Source organism: Nycticebus coucang, chromosome 6, assembly GCF_027406575.1.
Source record: "Nycticebus coucang isolate mNycCou1 chromosome 6, mNycCou1.pri, whole genome shotgun sequence".
Taxonomy (NCBI): domain Eukaryota; kingdom Metazoa; phylum Chordata; class Mammalia; order Primates; family Lorisidae; genus Nycticebus; species Nycticebus coucang.
In genome coordinates, this window is record NC_069785.1 from 98,208,887 (window position 1) to 98,234,447 (window position 25,561).

The 25,561-nt window shown below is 41.5% G+C and overlaps 1 pseudogene; it reads left to right on the plus strand.

Moving 5' to 3' along the window:
* Positions 1-25,561, plus strand: part of LOC128588807 (tolloid-like protein 1) — a 506,486-nt pseudogene that overhangs the window by 469,957 nt on the left and 10,968 nt on the right.

A 25,561-nucleotide genomic window follows, 5' to 3' on the forward strand; every position in this document is an offset into this window, starting at 1 on the left:
TGGTCATAATCCTGCATATTTCTCTCTGATTTAGGATCCTACAGGTTCCAAATAGCATCTGAGGCATCACTTACCCTGCACTGCTCAACAGCCCATTCTACTGGACGGTGGCTGTGAATCACACACTCTGGGCCTCGGAGCAGGACTCACAGAGCAGTGTCTGGTCTGCCTCACAGAAGAGCCCCTTCACCTCCAGGTGTGCCCCACAGAGCTGTTCCTCTGAGATGTGGAACTGCTGAGGTCTGGCCTGCCTGGCAAGGTAAACTAGCTTCAAGAGTAGGACCCTGGTTTTGAATCCTGCCTTCTGTGATATTTCCCTGCACTGAGGACAGCACATGGGGACTCCTCCGAGCAGAGGTAGAGGCAGGGTATAGGTGAAAAGCCTATATGCCTCTGTGTCCACCATTCTGAGTGAGCATGGAGAAAGTCTTTCTTTGTCCAAAGTCTTTCTTCACAGCCAGGAAGAAAACAGGCAGAACTCTATTGAAGCTGTTAAGCCTAATCACTGAGGAGGTGAAATTCCTGTGGTCAGAAGCTGGCCCCAGAGCTGAGGCGTGCAAGCATGTCATTGGTATGTCATAGGAATCACCAAGCAGTGTCTAGCGAGATAGTGTTAACTGCCTCTGGATGGTGAAAGGCCCAGAGGGCAGGTGAACAATCAACCTTTTCCCACACAGCAATCTTCTGACTTATCGGTTTGTGGGAAAATGGCTAACAGCATGTTTTTCCAAGATTACTATTTTAAAATATAATAGAAAGTTTAGAAGAATGAGTATCAGTTGATCAGTAGATTAGCAGTCTCCAGGGAAAGGTTAATTTGTTTGTACAATATACCTATGAAGTGATTGTGTGATTATTAATTGACAGTGTGTACATGCATAACTGGCTATATAAACCAGGTAGAAATAAAGAAGTTTGCTACTTGCCACCATAAGAATGTGTAGTCCCCTTTATTCCATACTATTTCAATAAGCAGGTCTATACTCTGCATCATCAACCACCTGAAAGAACTTTGCTCAACACAGGGTCAGCAAAAGTTGTGCCCAGAGTCTATGGTGACAGGGTCTAGAAAGTAGTTCATGCAGATGGGGCAGGTGACTTTATTCTGGAAGGCTTGCAAGGTGTGTGAATCCATTTTTCACAAATAAAATCTAAAAAATGAGAGAGAGAGTTATTCTGTCCTGATACAGTTTTTTCGTAAAAAAAGAAAACTATTTTGGCAGTTCTGGTTCTCTGCCTGAGCTCTGTTTAATCTACCTGTTAATTTACTCCCCACCTACTCCAGTACAAACCTACACATGGTAAATACAGACAAGCTGGATTCATACAGCTGTCCCTCAGTAGCCCTGGAAGGTTGATTCCAGGACTCCCTGATTCCACATCTGGTAAACAAAATGGCATAGTATTGCAAATAACCTTGACCCATCCTCCCAGGAACTTGGGACATCCTCTCTAGATGAGTGGTAACACTTAGTACAATGTAAATGCTATGTAAATTGTTATATGGTATTGTTTGGGACAATGACAAGGAAAAAAAATTATACGTGCTCAATAGAGAAAAAATTTTTCTCCCCAATATCTTTGATCTGTGGTTCATTGAATCCATTTCTGTGGAACCTACTGATACAAATAGTTGACTTTTCTATAATATAGCCAGGCCCACTGGCTCCTGCCTGTACTACTAGAACTTTGAGAGGCCAAGGTAGGAGATTGCTTGAGGCCCATGTGAGACTGAGCAAGAGTGAAACCCCATCTCTACAAAATCAGAAAAATTAGCTGAGTATAATGGTATGTGCTTGTGGTCCTGCCACTTAGGAGGCTGAGTCAGGAGGTTTCATGGAGCCCAGGAGTTTGGGGTTGCAGTGAGTTATGATGATATCACTGCATTCTAGCCCAAACATCAGAGATACAATCAGGACTAAAAAAAAAAAACAAGAATAACCTGAAATGGATAACAAAGCCCTGAAATTTTAGCAATAGAGAAAGTAGCCAAATAAAAATGCTCCAAAACGATATAATACAAACAAATATATGATATATGCTCTAGTTACAGATACTTTATTTTTACATCATTTTAAATTTAGAGTGGGGAGAGAGGGAAAACTACTTGTTTTTATGTGGGCCAAAACTACTTGTTTGCTTGAGTAAAACGAGTGAGGTGATGCATCAATTTAAAGTACAATGTAATTTTTATTATAGAAAGTGAGCAAGAAGAGTTTCCTTTAAATTCTACACACACCTGAATCGTCTCTCAGTGCTCTAATTCCTGGAAACTTCAACAGATCTGTCGATATCCAGGTCAGCAGTAGTTCTTGGCTCTGCAATGCCCGGCAGCCACTAGTTCAGTGGGTCATCTCTGGAGAAGTCCTGCTGAGGACTGACAAGTAGGCTTTTTATGTGGTTTGGCTCACCTAAAACCACACCTACTTCCCATGAATCACTGTTTTGTCTTCCAGGAAGAAATGCAAATGCATGATTAGGTTGATTGGATTCTCAAAGGGTAGAAAACCACACCCAGGGGAATTACACAGATGGAGTTGAGTCTGATGCCGGAAGGTTCACCTGACAAATGAGTAGAGAGAAACTTGCTGACACAATATTCTTGCAACAATTTTTATTTTATTTTATTCTTTTTGTAGAGACAGAGTCTCACTTTATTGCCCTTGGTAGAGTGCTGTATCATCGCAGCTCACAGCAACCTCCAGCTCCTGAGCTTAGGCCATTCTCTTGCCTCAGCCTCCCCAGTAGCTGGGACCACAGGCGCCCGCCACAACACCTGGGCTATTTTTTGTTGCAGTTTGGCCGGGGCTGGGTTTGAACCCACCACCCTCAGTATATGGGATTGGCACCCTACTCACTGAGCCACAGGTGCCGCCCAATAATTTTTAATCTACATTGACCTCACAATTTTAAAAGTTTAGTTTCTTATTCTAGTATTTGAATTCATGATTGCTTGTTAAATCCTTACCCATTATTTATCTGAATATGTCCAACAATAAAACATTCACTAGGATAACCAACACGTCTGATGCCACATAACTCTCTCTTTGAAAAAAGGCTACCAAGGAGCCCAATTGTATTTGGAATCACTGTATGCGTAAGAGTTGGTGAAATTGCTTGTACAAGGAGTTTTCTCTTTTTTATTTGCCTTCTGTATTTCATGACTATTTTGTTTTGATTGGTTTATATAAAACTAGAATCTAGTTTTTGGACTTATATACCTTCGTACATAATTTTAAACTGGGCATTTTAAATGCATATGTATGTGTGTATATGATATCTAGAACAATGTGTATATTTATATCAATATAGCATATGATATGTAATTATTTAAACACTATTAAATTTATAACTGTCTTTTATATTTGTTTTTTTTTTTTTTTTTTTTGCAGTTTTTGGCTGGGGCTGGGCCTGAACCCACCACCGCCAGCATATGGAGCCGGCGCCCTACTCCTTGAGCCACAGGTGCCGCCCTAAATGTCTTTAATAAATAGCTTATAAAATTGTGTTAACAGGTTTGCCATGCCACCTGAATTTTTTTTTTTTTTTTTTATTGTTGGGGGTTCATTGAAGGTACAAGAAACCAGGTTACACTGATACCATTTTTTAGGTAAAGTCCCTCTTACAATCGTGTCTTACCCCCATGCCACCTGAATTTTGTTGTCATTTACCACAGTTTAATAAATCCACATCGTTATTATATAAGGAGTATCAAGCAATTATCTAATGTTTGGGAATTTAGGCCCTTTCTATCAACTTTAGAAAATAATCTAAACCTCCTATAAAAGTAAAAATATAAATATTTACCATTTAAATCTTATTGCAGTTGAAAAAAAGTATGAAAGGCGTAAAAGCCAGCATATCTTAGAAAGAGGTGAAGAGGTTTTCCATTTACTCAGTACATAGAGTTATAAATAAATATGTGTTGTGAGGTGTCATTTGACTTCAAAAGTATATCCTAAGGAGATTAAGGAGAGGTTACCATAGACTCAGATGTGAAGATTTCTCTAGAAATTTCATTGCTCAAAAACTGTCTCAAACATTTCTTACCATGCTGTGTGTCCTCTTCACCCTTTCTGGTATTCTCACATGTTAGTAACAAGCCGATGAGCAGATGAGTGAGACGCTCTCCTTTAGTGCTGTTAAACGGTGGTCTTGGATCAGAGGGACTCCTCCGACATTGGCTTGCACAATCACTTCCTGGATTTGGGATTTCTTTTTTTTTTTTTTTTTGTAGAGACAGAGTCTCACTTTACTGCCTTCCGTAGAGTGCCGTGACGTTACACAGCTCACAACAACCTCCAGCTCTTGGGCTTACGGGATTCTCCTGCCTCAGCCTCCCAAGTAGCTGGGACTACAGGCGCCCGCCACAACGCCCGGCTATTTTTTTTGTTGCAGTTTGGCCAGGGCTGGGTTTGAACCCACCACAGGAGCCACCCTGGATTTGGGAATTCTTCATACATTATTTGAAAGTTGTATAAGCCAGGTTATGTCACCTCATCTTTCCTGAAAATAATAAAAGTAGTGACAATTTTCGGTATTTGACAATTAAGTGATTTCTATTTTCACTAAGTTTTACTAAGTGTCATACTAACTTTTCACTCTCCTCCCATAAAACTCAGTCTTCAAAGCTAAGTAAGTAGAGACAGAGTCTCACTTTATTGCCCTTGGTAGAGTGATGTGCCATCACAGCTCACAGCAACCTCCAGCTCCTGAGCTTAGGCGATTCTCTTGCCTCAGCCTCCCCAGTGGCTGGGACCACAGGTGCCCGCCACAACACCTGGGCTATTTTTTGTTGCAGTTTGGCCGGGTCTGGATTTGAACCCACCACCATTCTAAATGTTTAGAACCTGGTGCTTATAGGTTGGTAGGGAAGTTAAACACATATGCAAAAACCTGAAAAATGTATAACATTTTAATGAGGAAGAAGTGTCTGCTATGTACAACTGGGGAACACCAAGTAACCAAATAAACTTGAGATTCTCCCTCTCTCCCCATTCTTCGGATAGCAAACAACCCATGAAGAAAATTGATTACAAAGCCTTGCATCCCTGCGATGGCACCACTGAGTCTATCAAAAATAAACAAATAAACAAGTTTTATCCTTTTGCCATGTGCTGATTTTCGGATATTTGACAGATGGAAATTCACCAAAGTATATCATTTTTGCTTGACAACAAACCTAATATAAACATAAATCGAAACATGGATAGTTGAAAACACATATCTTTTAGGCTAAGAAAATATTGATGTTATAAATATCAGGCAATTAGGAAACAAACTACACACTGGCCATGGTGGTTCCCACATGTAATCCTAGAAGTCTGGGAGTATGAGGTGGGTGAACTGTGTGAGTTCAAAAGTTTGAGGCTAGCCTAAGCAAGAGGAAAACCTCATCTCTACTACAAATAATAATAATTAAAAAAACTAGCTGAGCATCATAGCAGACGTCTGTAGTCCCAGCTACTCAGGAGGCTTAGGCAAGAGGATCTCTTGAATCCAGGAGATTAAGGTTCTGTGAGCTATGATGCCAGAGCCCTTTACCTAGGGCAATAGAGTGAGAGTCTATCTCAAAGAAAAGAAAGTAGAAGAAAAAGAAAAGAGAAGAGTAAAGAAAGAAAAGAAAAGAGAAAAGAAAAGAAAAACTGCCGATGAACTAAACAGTATTTCAAAAGAATGTGGCCTCTCTGGGAGGACTTGAGATTCCCATGGAAGGTTAGCTTGCATCCAATAGGTGATAAAGGATCAGCAGTTTACTAACCTCACTAACAGGGCTTGAAACAGGTGGAGGATGATAGGAGAAGCTAGGGCACTAGCAGTAACAGCGTTCTGGACTATTACATGAATTTTGCATGTGTCAGGCTATTTTGGGGATCCCATCAAATGCTAACATCACAAAGTCCTGTGTGGTGAAGTTTTCTACTGAAACGCAGTGATGAATTTCAGGATTCCTATCAGTGTGGTTGGTGGGATAGGACTGTTGAGTCTCTTTACCAGAATTTGAATAAAATGTTTTAAAATTGCTGTCAGTGCTACTTAGAAATTTAGAAACATTTACTTAGGAAAAGCACCAAAATCAGGCTCACTTCTTCATCTGCTTCTTGTCTAACTTTCAAACAGAAAATTTAGGATGAGAAACAGACCTTAAAGCCATTTATGAACTTGACATTATTAATATGCTGGACAGCAAGATCCTGAATGCAGAAGCCACAATTTTGCTAGAAAAAGATTTCAAAGTTACATATGACAGTCTTTTAAAAGGCAAGGTGGTTCACACCTGTAATCCCAGCATTCTGGGAGGCTGAGATGGGGAAGGATATCTTGAGATCAGGCATTCCAGACCACCTTAAACAAAGCAAGACCCTGTCTCTACTAAAAGGTGAGAACTTAGCTACACACTGTGACATGTACTTATAGTCCTGGTACTCTGGAGCCTGAGACAGGAGGATCCTTTGTACCCAGGAGTTTGAGGTTGCTGAATGAAAGTACTCCATTTTGTACAAAAAAATCAACACATTGAATCCCACAAAGGCATAAATGTATTCATGATCTATGTATATATGACTTAATAAATGGAAAAAAATAAAATAAAAAGATGTTGAAGGTGGATGACCGTGTTCTCTTGGCTTGGAAGGTTTCAATTGAAAAGTCAGCTGTCAAAATAATGGTTCTTCCCTTGTAGGTCAATTGGTGTTTTATTCCTAGCTCCTTGCAGGATCGTCTCCTTCATCTTGACCTTGGACAGGTTTATTACAATGTGTCTTGGAGAGGTTCTTTTAGAGTTGAGATGACCCAGGGTTCGAGTTCCATCTGAAAGGAGTGTGTCAGGATCTTTAGTAAAACTTGGGAAGTTTTCCTTTATGAGAGTCTCCAATAGGGCATCCATACTTTAGGGACAAAGTTCTTCCCCTTCAGGGATTCCCATTATCTGTATGTTTGAATATTTCATGGCATCTCCTAGTTGTCTAAGCACCTGCTCTGTTTTCTCTCCCTTCTTTTCTGACTCTGTTACTACCTGTGTTAAAGACTTTATCCTCTAGCTCTGATGTTATTTTTCTCCACGGTCTAATCTATTTTTGATACTTTCTACTGCTTCTTTACATTCCCTGATGATCTCCTTCATTTCTTTAAGCTCATCCATATCTTTTCTATATTCTACATATCTCTCGTTAGACTTTTGTTTCTGTCTTTCCGTTTTCTCTTCCAATCCCTTGATCATCTTCATCATCCATATTATAAATTCCCTTTCTGTCAAATCCATTAATTCTTTATAGGAGGGGACATCTTTAAGAATTGCCTCGCCGTCCCCTGGTGGAGTTGCTCTAATTGGGTTATTCATGGTGCCTGGATTTTTCTTTTGGTTCCTCCTCATGTGTGCTTTCTTCTTCTTCACTTCTTTGTACACCTTTTCCCTTCTCACTTCCTCCTTATCCTCAAGTTACCTTGCCTCAGAGTTTAGGTGAGAAAGAGGCCTCTTCATATTGGGTCAGAAGGCAGAGAAGGGTTACTGCAAGTAACAAGAAGGAAAAGGAAAGGGGAAAACAAAGAAGAGAAAAAATGAAAATGAAAAGGGGGGAAGAGTAGGAAGAATGCAAAAGAAAGAAACAGAAGAGAAAGAAAAGCAAAAAAAAGAGGGGGAAGGGGGATTAACAGAAGAAAATGAAGAACAGGTGAGATGGAGGACAGGAAGGAAAGTTGAAAGTGATACAGAGATGTTGTTGTTCTGCAAGGTGCTAAGGCCAAGTCTATACCTCAAGGGTTCTGCGGAGCTGAGCTGGGTGGGTTCCTCAAAATTAGGCACTCCTTACTTGTCTGTCCACAGCCAGACTCTTCCTCTCCCAAAAATAGGAAAAGAGCAGACACAAAAAACCAAGAATAATAAATTGAATAAGGAAGAAAAGAAAAGTAAGAAAAGTTCTTCAGCATGATCTTCCCACTACTTTATTCCTGGGGTCAATAGTAGAAAGTTCTCCTGGCCTCTTTGAGCCAGGCTACTGCTGCGGTCTACCTGCCAGACCACCACTGTGTCACAGCCGCCCTCACCAAACAAAGGATGGGAAAAGGAAGAAAAGAAGAGGAAAAAGAAAAAAAAAAATATATATATATATATACACATATATAATCACAGATAAAGGAAAATTAAACATACCATTGAACCAAATGAAGGAGAGGGAGGGAGGAGGGATGAAGAAAGAAGAAAGGCAACAAACCAAGAAAAAGAGAAAGAAAAAACTAGAAACAGCATGAGGGGAATATCTTAGCTGATGCTGAAAGACTTTGTGTGGGACAGAGGAGATGAGTAGAAGAATCTCTGTCAACTGAGAGAATGAGAGGAGTGTACTAGGGTAAGAGAAAAATTTAAGATAAAATTCTGCAAACACCCCCAAAATTAAAAAAACAGAAGTCCTTGCTCTTGTTGAATGTAAAAATGGAAGATAGGAGAAGATCCAACCACACAACTTAGCAAAAAGCAAAGCACATTGAAACAAGACATAAGACAAAAACATAAAAATAAATTAAATGATAAGACAGTCTGATGTAAGCAATCTCAGCAACAAATTAAGGAAGGAAAGAAGAGAAAGAAAAAATAATAATAATATAAGCTAAAATAAAAAGCAGAGAAAAAGAAAGACATAACAACCAAAACAAATTTATATACACATATATGAGGTAGGGATCCAATTTTTGTAGGAATATATTTATGCCGCAATATACCTCCTGGATAGCAGGTGGTGCTGTGAATTGCGGGAGAAACAACACAGCTGTTAACCTCTCTCTGGTTCCCAGCCTTAGAGCAGTTTGCCAGCTTGTGTGTTCCTGGTCGCCTGTTCACCCCAGCACTCAGCCCCCACAGATCTGGGATTCCACAGTTCTCAAGAATTCTTCAGAGATTACCCCTCCAACTATTCCCATGGACAGCAGGGTGTCCCTGGGCCTGTCCCCTGTGGAAGACTTCTCCCTGCAGGTGGAACTCAGAGCACCACACCTCAAGCCCTGAGTAAGAGGCCTGCACAGGCTCCTGTGCCCTTTACCACAGCCGCTTTCCCCTGTCTGGGAACTTTCCCCATGTGGATGCTTCATCGGTTGCCAAACTACTGTAAGCCGCTCCAGCCAGCACTCCAATCTGGCCACCAAATATTGCTCTGAACACCTAGCTTCCCCTATGAACCTCAAACTATGAGAAGTTTCTTCTAGGACCTCCTGCCGCAGCTGCCACTCTGGCCTAGGCATGCTCACAGAAACTTGCCCAAGTGTGTTAGTTCTCACCTTCGGCCAAATCCAGCCATCTGCTTCCATGCTGCACACTCCAGACCACCACTGTACATCAATACTCCACACTGGGACTGATCTAGCCCTTGCCTCTGTCATTTCACTCTAGGAAGGCTCAGCTAAATGTCCTTCCCATCCACCATCATGCTCCACCCCCCTGCCCTTATCTTTTAATATGCTCACTGGAGTGGTGTCCTCCAGAAATGATGTCATCAAGACAAAGAGTAAAAATGGTTCCAGTCCAAGACCTGATTCTACTGTGGACCTTTAGATCGCCCTCCCTCCAGAGAAATCCTAACTACCCCCTTCTATCATTGCCCAGTTCAGCAGGAAGCAGATTAAGTCAATGTTCTTTTTCTGCTCAGAGAGGGAGAATTGATATAAGGTGGGTGCACTCCGGCTTGGTCAGTGTCATCCACCTGGGAGGACCTTCCCCACCTTCTGCTTCTCCCACAGAAGGAAGAGATGGAGAGGGCTGGAGAGTAATGTACCATGGAGAAAGGCTAGCCCAAGGGAAGGCTGACGGGCCTCCTTATTTCAGAGGAACCACCGCGCGGCCTGGCATCCCAGGCCCCCTCTACTTTTCCCTTATTTCATGGTGCACTTCTGCCTGTGTGTGGCTGCCCTCTGAGTCGCACACAGCATTTGTGGCAGGGAGTGGCCCTGGTGGGGGATTCTGGCTCAGGGATGAAAGGGAAGCTTTATCAATTTCATGTAAGTTTCCTAGGCCTGGGACATTTCTTCAAGAGAAGGCAGTGATATTTTGAAGGAGCCCTAGGGGAAAAGACTGTATCCATTCATTTCTCAACGCTTCATTAACCTTGCCATAAGGGAAGGGTTGTATCCATTCATTTATTAGGATATATATCTCCCAAGACAAAGGACCCAGGTAGAGAGAAGATATTTCTACTTTGGTTTTTCCTTCTACCAGAAGCTCTAATGCTTTTTATTTTTCTTTTTCTTTCTTTCTTTTTTTTTTTTTATTGTTGGGGATTCATTGAGGGTACAATAAGCCAGGTTACACTGATTGCAATTGTTAGGTAAAGTCCCTCTTGCAATCATGTCTTGCCCCCATACAGTGTGACACACACCAAGGCCCTACCCCCCTCCCTCCGTCCCTCTTTCTGTCCCCCCCCCATAACCATAATTGTCATTAATTGTCCTCAGATCAAAATTGAGTACATAGGATTCATGCTTCTCCATTCTTGTGATGCTTTACTAAGAATAATGTCTTCCACGTCCATCCAGGTTAATACGAAGGATGTAAAGTCTCCATTTTTTTTAATAGCTGAATAGTATTCCATGGTATACATATACCACAGATTGTTAATCCATTCCTGGGTTGGAGGGCATTTAGGCTGTTTCCACATTTTGGCGATTGTCAATTGAGCTGCAATAAACAGTCTAGTACAAGTGTCCTTATGATAAAAGGATTTCTTTCCTTCTGGGTAGATGCCCAGTAATGGGATTGCAGGATCAAATGGGAGGTCTAGCTTGAGTGCTTTGAGGTTTCTCCATACTTCCTTCCAGAAAGGTTGTACTAGTTTGCAGTCCCACCAGCAGTGTAAAAATGTTCCCTTCTCTCCACATCCACGCCAGCATCTGCAGTTTTGAGATTTTATGATGTGGGCCATTCTCACTGGGGTTAGATGATATCTCAGGGTTGTTTTGATTTGCATTTCTCTAATATATAGAGATGATGAACATTTTTTCATGTGTTTGTTAGCCATTCATCTGTCGTCTTTAGAGAAAGTTCTATTCATGTCTCTTGCCCATTGATATAAGGGATTGTTGGCTTTTTTCATGTGGATTAATTTGAGTTCTCTATAGATCCTAGTTATCAAGCTTTTGTCGGATTGAAAATATGCAAATATCCTTTCCCATTGTGTACGTTGTCTCTTTGCTTTGGTTATTGTCTCCTTAGCTGTACAGAAGCTTTTCAGTTTAAGGAAGTCCCATTTTTTTTGTTGTTGTTGTTGTTGCAATTGCCATGGCAGTCTTCTTCATGAAGTCTTCCCCCAGGCCAATATCTTCCAGTGTTTTTCTTATGCTTTCTTGGAGGATTTGTATTGTTTCATGCCTTAAATTTAAGTCCTTTATCCATCTTGAATCAATTTTTGTGAGTGGGGAAAGGTCTGGGTCCAGTTTCAGTCTTTTACATGTAGACATCCAGTTCTCCCAACACCATTTATTGAATAGGGAGTCTTTCCCCCAAGGTATGTTCTTGTTTGGTTTATCAAAGATTAGGTGGTTGTAAAGTGTTAGTTTCATTTCTTGGTTTTCAATTCGATTCCAAGTGTCTATGTCTCTGTTTTTGTGCCAGTACCATGCTGTCTTGAGCACTATGGCTTTGTAGTACAGACTAAAATCTGGTATGCTGATGCCCCCAGCTTTATTTTTGTTACAGAGAACTGCCTTAGCTATACGGGTTTTTTTCCGGTTCCATACAAAATGCAGAATCATTTTTTCCAAATCTTGAAAGTACAATGTTGGTATTTTGATAGGAATGGCATTGAATAGGTAGATTGCTTTGGGAAGTATAGACATTTTAACAATGTTGATTCTTCCCATCCATGAGCATGGTATGTTCTTCCATTTGTTAATAACCTCTGCTATTTCCTTTCTGAGGAGTTCATAGTTTTCTTTATAGAGGTCCTTCACCTCCTTTGTTAGGTATACTCCTAGGTATTTCATTTTCTTTGAAACTAAGGTGAAGGGAGTTGTGTCCTTAATTAGCTTCTCATCTTGACTGTTATTGGTGTACACAAAGGCGACTGACTTGTGGACATTGATTTTATATCCTGAAACATTACTGTATTTTTTGATGAATTCTAGGAGTCTTGTGGTTGAGTCTTTGGGGTTCTCTAAGTATAAGATCATGTCGTCAGCAAAGAGGGAGTGTTTGACCTCCTCTGCTCCCATTTGGATTCCCTTTATTTCCTTGTCTTGCCTAATTGTATTGGCTAGAACTTCCAGCACTACGTTGAATAGTAAAGGTGACAGAGGACAACCTTGTCTGGTTCCAGTTCTAAGAGGGAAAGCTTTCAGTTTTACTCCATTCAGTAAAATATTGGCTGTGGGTTTGTCATAGATAGCTTCAATCAGTTTTAGAAATGTGCCACCTATGCCTATACTCTTCAGTGTTCTAATTAGAAAAGGATGCTGGATTTTATCAAATGCTTTTTCTGCATTTGAGAGGATCATGTGATCTTTATTTTTGCCTCTGTTAATATGGTGGATAACGTTTATAGACTTGCATATGTTAAACCAGCTTTGCATCCCTGGGATGAAGCCTACTTGATCATGATGAATGACTTTTTTGATGATAAGCTGTAATCTTTTGGCTAGGATTTTGTTGAGAATTTTTGCGTCTATATTCATGAGTGAGATGGGTCTGAAATTCTCCTTTTTGTTTGGGTCTTTTCCTGGTTTTGGTATCAGGGTGATGTTTGCTTCATAGAATGTGTTGGGGAAGATTCCTCAATTTTTTGGAATAATTTCTGCAGTACAGGAATAAGCTCTTCCTTGAAGGTTTGATAGAACTCTGGAGTGAAGCCATCTGGACCAGGGCATTTTTTGGTTGGAAGCTTTTTTATGGTTTCTTTGATCTCAGTGCTTGAAATTGGTCTGTTCAGGAGCTCTATTTCTTCCTGGCTGAGTCTAGGGAGAGGGTGTGATTCCAAATATTAATCCATTTCTTTCACATTGTCAAATTTCTGGGCATAGAGTTTCTGGTAGTATTCAGAGATGATCTCTTGTATCTCTGTGGGATCAGTTGTTATTTCCCCTTTATCATTTCTGATTGAGGTTACAAGAGATTTTGCTTTTCTATTCCTCGTTAGTCTGGCCAATGGTTTATCTATTTTATTTATTTTCTCAAAAAACCAACTCCTTGTTTCATTAATTTTCTGAATGATTCTTTTGTTTTCAATTTCATTGATCTCTGATTTGATTTTGGAGATTTCTTTTCTTCTACTGAGTTTAGGCTTAGATTGTTCTTCTTTTTCCAATTCCATAAGATCTCTTGTGAGATTGTTGATGTGCTCTCTTTCTGTTTTTCAAATGTAGGCATCTAAAGGTTTGAATTTTCCTCTCAAAAATTCTTTTGCAGTATCCCACAGGTTTTGGTAGCTTGTGTCTTCATTGTTGTTATGCTCAAGAAAGTTAATGATTTCCTGTTTTATTTCTTCCTGCACCCATCTGTTATTCAACAGAAGATTGTTTAGTTTCCATGCCTTTGGGTGGGGTCGAGCATTTTTGTTAGAGTTGAGTTCCACCTTTAGTGCCTTATGGTCTGAGAAGATACAAGGTAAAATTTCAATTCTTTTGATTCTGCTGATATTTGTCTTGTGTCCCAGGATATGATCAATTTTGGAGAATGTTCCATGGGGTGATGAGAAGAATGTATTTTCTTTATCTTTGGGATGGAGTGTTCTATATGCGTCTATCAAGCACAGATGTTCTAGGGTCTCATTTAAATCTCTTATATCCTTGTTTAATTTCTGTTTAGAGGATCTGTCCAGCTCTGTAAGAGGAGTGTTAAGGTCCCCTGTTATTATGGTATTATCAGATATCATATTGCTCAGACTGAGTAAGGTCTGTTTCAAGAATCTGGGAGCATTTAAATTGGGTGCATAAATATTTAGAACTGAAATGTCTTCTTGTTGTATTTTTCCCTTGACCAATATAAAGTGACCATCTTTGTCTTTTTTGACTTTAGTTGCTTTAAATCCACATGTATCTGAAAATAAGATTGCAACTCCTCTTTTCTTCTGAATTCCATTTGCCTGAAAAATTGTCTTCCAACCCTTGACTCGGAGCTTTAATTTGTCTTTTGAAGCCAGGTGTGTTTCTTTCAGACAGCAAATGGATGGCTTGTGTTTTTTAATCCAGTCAACCAATCTATGTCTCTTCAGTGGGGAATTCAAGCCATTAACATTTATTGAGATAATTGATAAGTGTGGTAGTATTCTATTCGTCTTATTTTGTGAGAGTCCATTGCTTTGTTTTATCTTTTGCAACAGTGTGGAGGTTAGGTTCTGTCCTTTAATTTCTAAGTTCTTACTTTGCTGCTGATCCATTGTGGTGGTCAGTGTGCAGAACAGGTTGAAGTATTTCCTGTAGAGCTGGTCTTGTGGTGGTGAATTTCCTTAATGTTTGTATATCCGTAAATGATTTGATTTCTCCGTCAAGTTTTAAGCTTAGCTTAGCAGGGTACAGAGTTCTGGGCTGGAAATTGTTCTGTTGAAGTAGATTAAAGGTAGATGACCATTGTCTTCTTGCTTGGAAAGTTTCATTAGAGAAGTCTGCGGTCACTCTGATGGATTTGCCCCTGTAGGTCAACTGGCGCTTACTCCTGGCAGCTTGCAGAATCTTTTCTTTTGTCTTGACTTTGGACAGTTTCATCACAATGTGTCTTGGAGAAGCTCGGTTAGAGTTGAGGCGACCTGGGGTCCGATAGCCCTCTGAAAGCAGTGTGTCAGAATCTTTGGTGATATTTGGGAAATTTTCTTTTATAATATTCTCTAGTGTGGCTTCCATTCCTCTGGGGCATTCTTCTTCCCCTTCTGGAATTCCTATAACTCGTATGTTGGAACGCTTCATAAAGTCCCATAATTCTGAAAGTGAACATTCTGCTTTCTCTCTCTTCTTTTCTGCCTCTTTTAGTATCTGAGTTATCTCAAAAACTTTGTTTTCTACCTCTGAAATTCTTTCTTCTGCATGGTCTAACCTGTTGGTGATATTTTCCATTGCGTCTTTAAGTTCCCTGATTGACTGTTTCATTTCCTTCAGCTCTGCTATATTCTTTTTATATTCTTCATATCATTCATCTCTTATTTGATTCTGTTTTTGAATTTCCTTTTGGTTAATTTCCACTTTATTAGCAGTTTCCTTCATTGTTTCCATCATTTCTTTCATTGTTTTCAACATGTGTATTCTAAATTCCCTTTCTGTCATTCCTAACATTTCTGTATAGGTGGAATCCTCTGCAGTAGCTACCTCCTGGTCCCTTGGCGGGGTTGTTCTGGACTGGTTCTTCATGTTGCCTATAGTTTTCTGCTGATTCTTCCTCATGAGTGATTTCTTTTATCTGTTTCCTTGCCCTAATTTTCCTTTCACTTCCTCTTGCTCTTTAAGTTCTCGTGCCTGTGGACTAAGGGTTACAGGACCAGAAGGGTGAGAAGGTTGAAGAGCAAAAAAGGGATGAAAGAAAGGAGGACCGAGTGATAAGAAAAAAAAAAAAAGAAAAATAGAGAAAGGAGAGGGGGTGGGTAAAAGGAATATTGACAAAAAGAAGAGAGGCACAGAAAGAGGGAGACAGAACAATATAGGTGTACAGTAGGGTACTTTGATACAACCTTAAAAAAAAAAAGCACCTTCTGGGGGTGGCCAGTTGGGTGGTTCCCTTGAGGTCAGCAGCTCTTTGCCAACCTGATCAGACACAGTACCCCACCTCCACCAAGTAGAGAGGAAAGACAAAAATGGTATAAATCAAACCAAAACAAGCAAACAGAAAACTGTACGGGATAGAATTGGCTGGAAAAACCAAATAATAGCGGTAGAAACACTAACAAAAGACATGATTGCAAGAGGGACTTTACCTAACAATTGCAATCAGTGTAACCTGGCTTATTGTACCCTCAATGAATCCCCAACAACAACAACAACAACAAAAAAATGAAGTTCTAATTATTGAAATAGGCAGCAATGGGAAATTACAATTAAACTAGAAAAATTGAGAAAGAAAAAGGATCTGTATGGAAAAGGTTGAACTTAAAAAACAAAACAACAATCAACAACATCAAAATAAACAAAAAAAAAACAACCAAACCAAAAAAAACAAACAAACAAACAAAAAAAACACAACCAAAAACAAAGCAGTGTGTATATGTTATTGAATATTGTCTGGGCAACACGTGGTCTTCTGGGGTATGATATGTTAATTACAGTTCTGATAGGACTGGAGGCTGCTAGTTTCTCAGACCCCAGCAGGTAGACACCCTAAATCTCTCTTCAGCCCACTTAAAAGGCACTTTGAACTTCTTCACTTGCTGAGCAGAAGCTTTCCCAGGGGAAGTGCTTGTTGCAGGAATCACTGCTGAAGTGGCTATCCACTTATCCTGTGTGCCAAAACTGGTCTCCCTCTGCCCCCAAGGGTTAGGGCTGCAAGGTGGCTCAGACCCCGCTCTTAGGCTACTTGGTCGCTGGATTACCAGCTCCCACCCAATTCTAACTCTGCGACCCTGAGGGCGGAGCTTTCCGGGGCAGATGGCTCACAATGGCTGCCTGTGACCCAGAGCCAAACACTATTAACTCCGTCTGGCTCAGCGGCTCAGACTGGGGCCCTAGACAACGGCCAAAGTTCTCCGCACTCCTGCTCAGGCTCTCCCCAAGGCAGTTCAGCTGAGTGCCAAGTCCAAAGACACCAAAACAGTTCACAGGTAAAGTCTTTCTGGTTTGCAGTCTCGCTGCTACTGAACTTACAGTTGCGGGCGGGTTTAGACGGATTGAACACACGCGACCACTTGCCGGTTTTCCACTGTTTTAGTCCTCCTCTTGGGGTCCAGAAGTCTCTCGCTGACTCCCTGTATCCTCTCAGGGGTGATGATAGGCAGATCCCACCAGCCAGAGATGCCTGGAGTCCTATCTCCCCAGACTCACGGTGCCCAGATGCAAGGAAGCTGTTACTCGGCTGCCATCTTCTACCCAGCTTCTAATGCTTTTTCTATATTCTTTTCCGTAAAATAAATCCTAACTTACCACTGATCTGTGGTCCATGGATTCATTCTTTTAACCAGGGATGAAAGGGAAGCCCCCTGCCAGCCGCATTCTTCTGTAGGCCTTGTCAATTTCATGTAAGTTTCCTAGGCCTGGGACATTTCTTCAAGAGAAGGCAGTGACATTTTGAAGGAGCCCTAGGGGGAAAGGACTGTATCCATTCATTTGTCAGCACTTTCGTTAACCTTGCCCTAAGGGAAGGGACTGTATCCATTCGTTTATTAGGATATATATATATATATACTCCGCAATGTATATATATACATCCCAAAACAAAGGACCCAGGTAGAGAGGAGATATTTCTACTTGTGTTTTTTCCTCTACCAGAAGCTCTGATACTTTTTCTATATTCTTTTCTGTAAAATAAATCCTAACTTACCACTGATCTGTGTCCATGGATTCATTCTTTTAATCCGTGAGACCAAAGACCTACTGAAGAAGAAAGTCCAGCAAGAATACTATGAGTGAGACGAGATACAGGTACCTGCAGACTCGGGCATGGTCACCCAGCCCCTGCAAGCCTGGCCCCAGGTCCTAAGAGCTCCAAACTCGCAGCCACAGTGTCCACACCATCCAAAGCCACATCTCAAGGTCTAGAGGGCTGGGTAAGGTGGTCGTGGGGGCTGTTGCCCATCTAGGCTTCAGAGCCCAGATTTCCACTTTGCGCTTTGCCCTCCAAGGCTCAGCCAGAAGTGTGGCCTTGACTCTGGGAGCTGGCCTGGGGACAGTGCTCAGCAAGCGGAGGGGCCTGCAACCCCCAAGTGTGCAGGGAAGCCAGGCTGATGTGGGAATTGCACCTCTCCTGTCCTGTATTTAGTCTCCTGTGATGCCTTTGACCACTGTCTGAAAACTATTCTTTCTTATCATATTTCTGGTTTTTACTTGTTTACAATAGAAGAACAAAGTTGGTCCTTGTTACTCCATCTTTGCCCACAACAAGTCTGTGGGGGAGATTGTCAAACTTTGGATTCAATTTTTTACTTCACACAGCTATTCATTGTATCTGCTTTTATCTTTATGCAGCTTAGGTAGTGCTTAGAGTTCAACGCATGGATCCATTGTCCTGTCAGTTGTTGAGTTTATCAACATTGGCTTTTGTTAGATGTGTGTTGCTGAATCGATTGTGTAAGCCTGGTGTTTTTGGTGTGAGGGCTTCCAAGAGGGTTTCTACAGGTGAGGCTGTCTAGGCCTGTAGCACTGTGAGGAGTGGCCCCCACTGAGGGTGGCCTCCTCAGCACAGCCCTATGGCAGGGAGGGCCAGGTAGAAAGAGAAGCCCCGGGGGACATCACTAAGTGTAAAACCAAGGCAGGAAAGGAGGCAGTGCAAGGGTATGGTCCAGTCATGACCCTCCTTGCCTGGCAACTCCCAGGAGTAGAGAGTCTTTTAATAACCCCTAACCTGGAGTCCTTCTCCCCAGTTACTGATTCAATGTTTAAGGGTCCTCCAGCCAAAACTGCCAGGTACCCTCATGCCTAATAGCACTGTCCATATCTGGTGACTCCTGGTGATGACCAATATACGAAGGAAGTTTAAGGCACTGGATTATTCCCCATGTATCCCAGTATGTGAAGCCACATGCCACCAGGCAACATCCCTTTGAAGACAACGCATGCAGCCTTCGGACTCCCATAGTGCCAGCCACCTGCCCTCCCCCATGTCACTGCCAGGTGTTTCTTTTCCCTGTGGGGTAATCACAGGGACCCTTGGCCTTGGCCCCGAGCCCAGCACAGTGCTGGGCTACAGGGGGTGGCTAGGGCTTCAGAAAACTCTGTCCAGTATGAATCCTGGAGAAGATACTGTAGTCAAAGCCTCTGAGTTCAGGACAGGAAGAAATTTTCAAGATAGGTAAAAGGAAAGTGGGGCGGTAGAAGGTAATTCCTTCAGTCTTCCCATTGGAGTTTGCCAAATTTTTGGCTAATAAGACTATAGTTGTGAAGCCCTGTGCCCTTCAAGGACCTCACAGCTACGGGGCTCACAGCACAAGTCCTTCTGGAACTAGCAGCATCACCCTGTCCCCAGGCCCTGGTATGTCAGGGAATCCGCCCTTCCCCCATCCTTCTGCTCTGGGAGAAGTTAAAGGAGGCACCTGCCTGGTGATCACCAACCTTGCTCCCACCCCAGCAATCCTCCACACACATCCTCTGCTCAGTCAGCCAACATCTGGTTTCTGGCCGGGTGCAGCAGCTCCCACCTGTAATCCTAGCACTCTGGGAGACTGAGGCAGGAGAATGTCTGAACTCAGGACTTCAAGACCAGCCTGAGGATGAGTAAGACCCCATTTCCAGTACAAAAAGGAAAAGTAGTAAGGTATTGTAGTGGGTACATGTAATCCCAGCTACTTGGGAGGCCAAGGTAGGAGGATCACTTGAGCCCAGGGCTTGGGGATGCTGTGGGCTGGGATGATGTAGGCTGATGCCACTGCACTCTAGTGTTTCAACAGTGTGTAACTGTCTCAAAAAAAAAAAAATTCTTGTTTGTAGCATTAGCAGAACCAGGAGCAGAGAGGGAACACCAGTGTGTCAGGACCATACTTTGGTTTATATAGTTTATAGTGGTTATATTCATTGAATACAGGGTTGCTAATTTTGATTTCATATTTAATAAATACAAAATAATTATGAAATATGTAAATTTTATTTATAAAAAACAGGTTGTCAGACTCTGTGGTTCTTATCTCTCAGGTCTAGCGTGTCAGACACCTGTCTTCTCCACACATTCAAAAATAAAATGTCCTTATCTCTCAGGTCCAGAGTGTGCCTCTTCCCTGGCCCATGGCCCTCCTGCCCAGGGCATCAGCTCTCAGGCGGCTCATCCTGTACCACACATTTGCTTACCTTCATCACAGGAGGGTGCATTAGTGTCATAGCTCACAGCAATGTAAAACTCTTGGGCTCAAGTGATTCTCTTGCCTCAGCCTCCCAAGTAGCTGGGACTACAGGTGCCCTCCACAATGCCTGGCCATTTGTAGAGAGGGCGTCTCACTCTGTCTCTGGCTGATCTTGAACTCCTGAGGTCAGTCAGTCCACTCACCTCATCCTCCCAGAGTGCTGAGATTACAGGCATGAGCCACAGCGTCCAGGCAAAACCTATTATTTGTAAAGCCTTTTAAGTGCTATGCATTAAAATATTCTTACCTGAGGGCGGTGCCTGTGACTCAAAAGGGTAGGGTGCTGGCTCCATATGCTGGAGGTGGTGGGTTCAAACCCAGTCCCTGCCAAAAACTGCAAAAAAAAAAAAAAAGTTGTATCACTTTCATTGCACTAAGTATATCTGTTGCATAAATGACAATATTTTAAAATTACATTGCAAGTCACGGCTTTTATTATAGTTAAGTGTATATAAAATTTCCCATCTCAACCATTTTTGACAGTGCCGTTCAGTACCATTAGGAATTTTCAGATTGTTGTGCAGATGTCTCCAGACCTCTTCTTTGTCCTCCAGACCTGAAGCTCTGCCCGTTACCCCACACCGCCCACCTCTCCCTGATCCCGGCAGCTCTCTTTCTTTCTCTCTGGGATTCTGACCACACCAGCTGTCTTATACAAGTCAATTCATGCAGTATTTATCTTTTTTGTGACTGGCTTTTTTCACATAGCATAACGTCTTCAAGTTTCATCCATCTTACAGCATATATCAAAATTTCCTTCCTTTTCAAGCCTGAATAGTATTTTTTTTTTTTTTTTTTGGCCAGGGCTGGGTTTGAACCCGCCACCTCCGGCATATGGGACCGGCACCCTACCCGCTGAGCCACAGGCGCCGCCCTTGAATAGTATTTTATTATAGCCCAATACCACATTTTGTTTATCCTTTGCTCTGCCTGTGAACACTTGGGTTACTTCCACCGTTTGGCTTTGTGCATAATGCTGCTGTGAACTCATGTGTGTGAATATCTCTATAAGTCTGTGCTTTCGTTTCTTCTGGGTATTTAACCAGAGGTGGTGTTGCTGAGTCATATGGTAATGCTACTTTGGATTTTTCAGGGAGTACCTTTTACTGAACCTGTTATCTAGAAATGTTGGGGTTTTCAGAGCTTTTTATAAATAATTTGGCACTGCAATGGATGTTTGTGCAGTGCTGCATTTATTTGGAAACTGGGTTATGAAATGAAGGCAAAGCATGGAAGGGGTCTACAGTCGCCCCTTCCCCAGGGCTGGGCTTTCTTCAGGGTCAGCACCCCTCCCCTGTACTCAGGACAAAGCTCTGTGCGGGTGGGCAGTTTAGAATGTGGGGTTGACCATGTTGGATTAAATTTGTTTTAGTTCTTTTAAAAAGAAACCACTGACTTTTCTAATGGTTTCTTTCTATTCTGCCATCAAAGATATGAGCCCTTAATGAGTAATGGATCATAACATTAACCCCTCTGGCTGGTGCGTGCTAGTTCCCCCTTCCGTGTGTGTTTGGATCTACACTTGCAGATCAGTTTTCTGAAAAACGCTCAGAGCTTGCTCTCGCTCTCACGGTGTTCTTGCTCTGTGCACATATCAGTTCTGTTTATGTTGTGATAAACTTCAACTTTCATATCTGGTTTATGCTCGGATTACCTTAAACTCCATAATTAATCAGCCTCATCATTATCAAAACATATTTATTATATGTGTAATTCTGCATGACACTGAATTGAGCTCCCAGCTCTTTGAACTGTGTCCATGCTTTATCTCAAGAAGATACTGCTCTTTTTTTCCCTTTTACTTCCCTCCCTCCCTCCTTCTCTCCCCCTTCCCTTCCTTTTCCTTCCCTTCCTTCCTCTTTTTAGACATCATTGACATTGGTGTTCTTTTTCTCATGGAGCTTACGGCTACTGGCATAGTATCAATGGACTCAGTTCACTTCTTAGCTTCAACCATCTTTATTTCTATCCATTCCTTATATTGTTGGATGAAGCACTTTAATGGAGGTGGAGAAAACAACACAAATAAAATAACTTAAACTTCCACTTGTGCTCACTGTTACTGCTCCTGTGTAGATGTACTTGAAGAAATAGTTATAAATAACTATAGTAAATAGTTATAATTAACGTGAATAGAGAAGATCCATTGTGCGGGCATTGTGCTTAAGATTAAACCGAAAAATACGTAACAAAAGACCATCCAGGGTCACTGTTGGGAAGGGATAATGTGTTTCTGAATGTCATAAATTCATGTGGATGAGACACATGTTATTTTCTTTTTTTTTGTTGTTGTTGTTGTTTTTGGCCGGGACGGGGTTTGAACCCGCCACCTCCGGCATATGGGACCAGCGCCCTACTCCTTGAGCTACAGGCGCCGCCCCACATGTTATTTTCTAAGCAGGCGACAACCATAGCCTTTACTATGTCATTTACTATGTCAGATACAGTTTCTGTTTCTATTGATACTCCAATAGCATGTGTCTCAGATTTAATTCCACTAGTACGTAAAGATGCACTAGTGGACTTCATCCTAACATTAGTCATTTTTACCCATGAAATATAGTAGGACCTCTGTAGTTGGCCACCTCCTTAACTGACCTGATTTTCATAGTCAGACATGTACCTATCAGTACAGCGGGCCTGGTTCCTTATGCTGACCACCTCCGTGTGTTGACCAGTTTGTTACAGTCCTTTGGGTGGTCAGCTTACAGAGATTCTACCATAGTTATACTTTGTGCATCTTATATTTAAACCTCAGTTTTTAATAAATAGTGACTATATTGTGAATTTAAATTTAAAGTGATCTATTACATATCTGTTAAAAGAACAGAGTGAGTTTAATGACCAGGCAATGTAAATTATCCCATTTAAAAAAAAAAAATTCAGATTAATGTGGATTTCATAGTTTGCACTTGCAAGATTAAATGCTGGTTAGAGGGCATGTTGTACACCAAGGTTGCGTGCCATATACATGTACCCATGCGGTGGGCCCTTGGGGTGAGAATTTGCCCAGCACTTTTCTCCCTTCCCCCACCGCAGGCTTGAATTTCATCGACTGTTTCTCTCTATGTGAGTATGTATGTATTAATCTCCTAGTTCCAGTTTAGTACTGGGTACAGATACTATTGTTTTCTATTCTTGTGATACTTCACTTAGGAAAATGTTTTCCAATTCCATCCAGGTTGTTGCAGACAATACAAAATCTCCTTACTTTATGGCTGAAGGGTACTCTATGGCAAACACATATCACAGTTTTTTAATTCATTCATTTGTTGATGGGCATGTGGGTTGTTTCCAGGTCTTTGCAGTTGTGAACTTCTGCTGTAACATTCGAGGGTTTCTGGTAGGATGCCTACAGGGCCAAACGTAAAGGCTATTTTTGGTTCTTTGAAGACACTCCATCCTGCTTTGTAACCATTTATTTATTTATTTTATTTTTTTGTTTGTTTGTTTGTTTTTTTGTAGAGACAGAGTTTCACTTTATTGCCCTCGGTAGAGTGCCATGGCATCACACAGCTCACAGCAACCTCCAACTCCTGGGCTTAGGCGATTCTCCTGCCTCAGCCTCCCGAGTAGCTGGGACTACAGGCACTCGCCACAATGCCCGGCTATTTTTTTTTTTGCAGCAGTTTGGCTGGGGCTGGGTTTGAACCCGCCACCCTCGGTATATGGGGCTGGCGCCCTGCTCACTGAGCCACAGGCACCGCCCTGTAACCATTTATTTTTAATCACTAAAGAAATCTAAAATTTTTGTTTCATTTGCGATAGTGCCTATCTTGTTTTTTCTTTATTAGTATTATAATTTTTAAAAGCAACAATCTTCTTTTTTTTTTTTTAAGAGACAGAGTCTCACTTTCTCGCCCTTGGCAGAGTTCTGTGGCATCACAGCTCACAGCAATCTCCAGCTCTTGGGCTTAGGCGATTCTCTGGCCTTAGCCACCTGAGTAGCTGGGACTACAGGCGTCTGCCCAGCTATCTTTTTGTTGTTGTTGCAGTTTGGCCAGGGATGGGTTTGAACCTGCCACCCTCAGTATATGGGGCCGGCACCCTACTCACTGAGCCACAGGCGCTGCCCATAAGCAACAATTATCTTAACATAGTAATTTAAAATTTCTTTTTAATTAAACTTAATAATGTTTGTTCTAATTTGGTTTCTAATATGGAACAATGTAATTTTGTTTTCATTTGTGGTCTTTCTCCTAGAAGGAGTTTCTTTCTTCACCTTATATTTTCAGGTCATTCTTTCCCCACTTTTCCAATATGATTCATGAATCTGGAGCTATTCCCTCTGGGCTGCTGACCAGGGGGGACAGGCTGCCTAGCTGAGACCTTTGCTTATTTTATTCTCAAGCCCTATAGTTTAAAAGTTTGAGAAATTGTTTTATGTGTACTGTTGACTAAGGAGCCTTTGGCCTTCTGGAAATGTTCTGACACATATACAGAATCCTGATTTCAATGGAATTACAGTAAAAACTGAGACAAAAGGACACAGACGTAGTTGATCAGATCAGCCTTGTCACCACTGGTGACTAATTGAATTACTAGTGCCTTAAAAGCCACAGTCTTGGTGCCTGTAGTCCCAGCTACTCGAGAAGCTGAGGCAAGAGGATCACTTGAGCCCAGGGAGTTGAGGTTTCTCTAAGCTATGATGATATGATGGCACTCTACTCCAGGCAACAGAGTGAAACTCTGTCTCAAATAAATACATAAATAGATAGATAGATAAAAATAAAAGTAAATAAATAAGTAAAATAAAATTTTAACCTTCGCTCTTCCACCCCTACTTCTCATTTTTTTTCTTTTTCACTTTGTTTTTTCTGTAGAATTTGTTACTTTCTAATATTTTACGATTTAATTATTTATCTTTTTTTACCGTTCCTTTTTTCTGTGTAACCATAGTAGGATTCAAGCTCCAGGAGGCTAATTCTGTGCTATTTTGCTGAAGGCAGTGAGGAGAGTGCCCAGCACAGAGGAGGCTCTGAGCATCCCCGAAGGCAGGAGTCTGTCCATTTCGTGTCGGGGAAGAGGAGGAAGCAAGGGGACTGCTTCATTTCCAGCAAATCTGTACTGCATGATCTAGTTTTTTTCTTTCTGCCTTTATGCTGCCAAATTTGAAGATGGTCCTTGTTAACATTTTAATAATTGAGAAAAGAGATTTTTCAACCAACTCTGCCAGCCATTGCCAGGATTCAGGTTTCGTAGTTCCGTGGATGTTCTCTGATTCCCACAACCTTCCTTGTATCTTTTAACATTAATAACGGGAACTTTCCTTAATTTAAGGAATTGTGTGTTGAATGATACTTGACAAGATGTGAAATTTTCTATGGTGTAGTTTCTGTGCTTTCTTGATGTAAATATCTAATAAGCAGCTGACTCTATTAATCCTTCAGGGCCTCTGTGAATATGCAAAAACCAAGTATTTATAAATTATCTCACAATTTTTGTAAGAATTTATCAGCTTTTGTTCTTTGTTTTTCTTTCTCTCTTTTTTTCTGAAGAAGTTCGGAGCCAAAACACAGGTCCATGAATGTGTAGTTCTTCATGAAGTTTCCTAGTTTAATAATATGACCTAATACAGTAGACCTCCACAGCTGACCTCCTCCCTACGCTGACCACCCCTTCCG